The sequence below is a fragment of the Gorilla gorilla genome, chromosome 18, assembly GCF_029281585.2.
Source record: "Gorilla gorilla gorilla isolate KB3781 chromosome 18, NHGRI_mGorGor1-v2.1_pri, whole genome shotgun sequence".
NCBI lineage: Eukaryota > Metazoa > Chordata > Mammalia > Primates > Hominidae > Gorilla > Gorilla gorilla.
The window spans coordinates 75,189,853-75,192,863 of record NC_073242.2 but is presented as its reverse complement, the minus strand read 5'-3'; the positions used below and the strand labels follow the sequence as shown (position 1 = coordinate 75,192,863).

The following is a 3,011-nucleotide window of genomic DNA, read 5'->3' as shown; positions in this document are numbered from 1 at the left end:
TACCAGGGAGGCTGAGGCAGGAGAATGGCGTGAACCTGGGAGGTGGAGCTTGCGGTGAGCCGAGATTGTGCCACTGCACTCCAGCCTGGGTGATAGAGGGAGACTCCGTCTCAAAAAAAAAAAAAAAAAAAAAAAAAAGATTGTCATGCTTAGCACTACTAGGGGCAGAAAGTGGTGACCAATTACTTGTTTTTTTATATTAATGAAATTGTGGTACCTATGGACCATAGGCAGTCTTCAGGGACCAGTGTCTCCAATTTGGATCCCTCTCTGTGTGTCAGGGGCATCCAATCTTTTGGCTTCCCTGGGCTGCACTGGAAGAAGCATTTTCTTGGGCCGCACACAAAATACACTAACACTAACAATAGCTGATGAGCTTAAAAAAATCGCAAAAAACTCATAATGTTTTAAGAAAATTACAAATTTGTGTTGGGCCGCATTCAAAGCTATCCTGGGCTGCATACGGCCTGTGGGCTGCGGGTTGGACAAGCTTGCTATAAGTGAATGAGTTTGTTCTTAAACTGGTAAGGAAACTTTGTCAGGCAGTATTTATTTCCATAAGAGATGTTTTCCTACGAATGAGTACATGGTGAAAAATGAGGGGTGTATATATATTTAAGGTGCAGAATTAAATTGGTTTAATTATCTTTTCTATTTTGAGCTTTGATTTTGATACCTTCAAGGAAATATCAACAGTACTGTTTCCAACTTGAAGCCTCCCGAGCTGTTCTGTTCTAGACCTATGGCGTCCTCTAGTGGCCACTGTGGGCAGCTCTGATCCTGTACCTTCCCCAGAAGTTCCCTTCCTGCCCCCTTCCCCACTGCTCTGGACTTGGGTTAAGCCAGGCCCGCCTCCCCCGCCCATATTCTTCAGAATTTTACCTCATGTAATCTTCCTCCTTTCTATCTCCCTTCCAGTGGTTTACCTGCATCAAGAAAATTTCTTCTTGTTTTCCCCCACTTTGTATTACCCTTTTTCTTTTGGTCATTTTTGGTTTTGTGTGTGTGTGAACTGAAAACAAATCCAGATATGGAATGATAAGTGTGAGAGAAAATTAAATGATGTACCAGGTGTGGTGGCTTGCATCTGTAGCTATTCAGGAGGCTGAGTTGGGAGAATCACTTGAGTCCATGAGTTTGAGAACAGCCTGGGCAACATAGCGAGACACCGTCTCTAATAAAAAATAAAACTAAAAATTAAAAACATTAAAATAACTAAATGATATATCTATGTGTTTCCCCCCCAAGTGAATTTTAAAGTAAAAATAGACAAAATAATTAGAAATAACAACCTCTAAAGAGGTTGTAATAAATGTCCCAATATGCCTCAATTCTGCAGAATGATTTTACTAACGACTACCTAAAAGTCAGTCAGCCTGCTTTTCCTTAATCACCAACATCTGATGCAGAAGAAATAGTTTACATATTTTTCTGTTGTGTCGAATTGCTGGTTTTGCATGGATTTTCTTCCTACTTGTTTTCATCCTGAATATACAATACTTGTTGGCTGCCCCCTGGGAACCAAACTACCACTTAAAATACTTCCCTTAGAAATGTCATCGAATTCTAGACAGTCATCTTAACTCCAGCTATACCATCTGTTCATGAGTTGGAAACTGTATCTAGTTTTGTATCAACAGAAAAATAATAGATGAATATGTGTTTGTGTTTAGATAAGCATTTTTATCCTCCTGAAAGGAGGTTGTTATAGTCTTCTGGTGGTATAATTCACTTGAACCATTTCCTTTAATGTGTAATGAAAAATTTCAGATTCTTATGGAACAAGTGCTATTTGTGTATATAGAAAGTTAATTTTATTCATTAAGACTTCTGTTTTTCTTTTTGTAGTATTTCCACCAGTAGTGCAGTTTCAAAGGAACTCACCAGACTTTTGAAAATACCAGCTGACACTTACAAAAATATTTTAACAGTCTTGAAATTAAAACATTTCACCCACTCTTTGAGTACTTTGACTATGAGTCCAGAAAGAGCATGAGTTGTTATGTGCTTAGTAGTGTTCTGGATTATAACACAGAAATTGTCTCTCAAGACCAGGTAAGAGAATACCTATGGGCTATTTTAGGGAAACAGTGTTACAATTTTAGACTTTGGACCTAGATACCCAAGATGGGAGGCAAGGGTAATTCAATACTAAAGAAATTTACAAGTAACTTATTCATTATATAAATTAGAAAATTGGAGATGTATAAAGAATTATAAAACATTTATAATTCCACCAGATAGAGAATAACCACTGTTAATTAACATTTTGTGTATATCTTTCCAGACTTTTGTCTGTATATGTGTGTATGACATACATGTGTATTGACTTTCTCACCAAAAAAAGGAATATCTTGTTGATACTGTAATTTTATAACTGGAAACACTTTTGATAATGGCTTTATATGCCAATGGTTTCACGTCAGTGGGTTTCTTGTGCCTTGCATGTTACAGGTGGATTCCATAATGAATTTGGTATCCACATTGATTCAAGATCAGCCAGATCAACCTATAGAAGACCCTGATCCAGTAGATTTTGCTGATGAGCAGAGCATTGTGGGCCCTTCATTCATCTGCTGCGCTCTGAGGACCCTGACCAGCAGTACTTGGTATGAGTTTACTCTTACTATAACCCTGTGTCAGCTCCTAGTGAAATCACATGTTGAAGTGCTTAAAATGGTTTAATTCACCTTCTGGTCTTACACAGTTTTGAAGGAATTGCAACTGAATTAAAGATTCACTTGAACCCGGGAGGCGGAGGTTGCAGTGAGCCGAGATTGTGCCACTGCACTCCAGCCTGGGCAACACAGAGAGACTCCGTCTCAAAAAAAAAAAAAAAAAAAAGATTCATGGCATCCATGGGCTGTTACTTTATATATAAACACATAATTGTTTGTAAACTTCTGGAGCATTTAACAATTCAGTTGCTCTGATTTCTTTTGAAGACTATCTGAGAATTACAAAAAAGTCTGTCTTCTTTTACTTGAGTGCCCATAATTATTCCATGTTCA

The 3,011-nt window shown here is 38.0% G+C and overlaps 1 pseudogene; it reads left to right on the top strand.

Annotated features, from left to right (window-relative positions):
* Positions 1-219: 219 nt before the first annotated feature.
* Positions 220-2,615, top strand: LOC134757475 (vacuolar protein sorting-associated protein 35-like; annotated as a pseudogene).
* Positions 2,616-3,011: the final 396 nt, after the last annotated feature.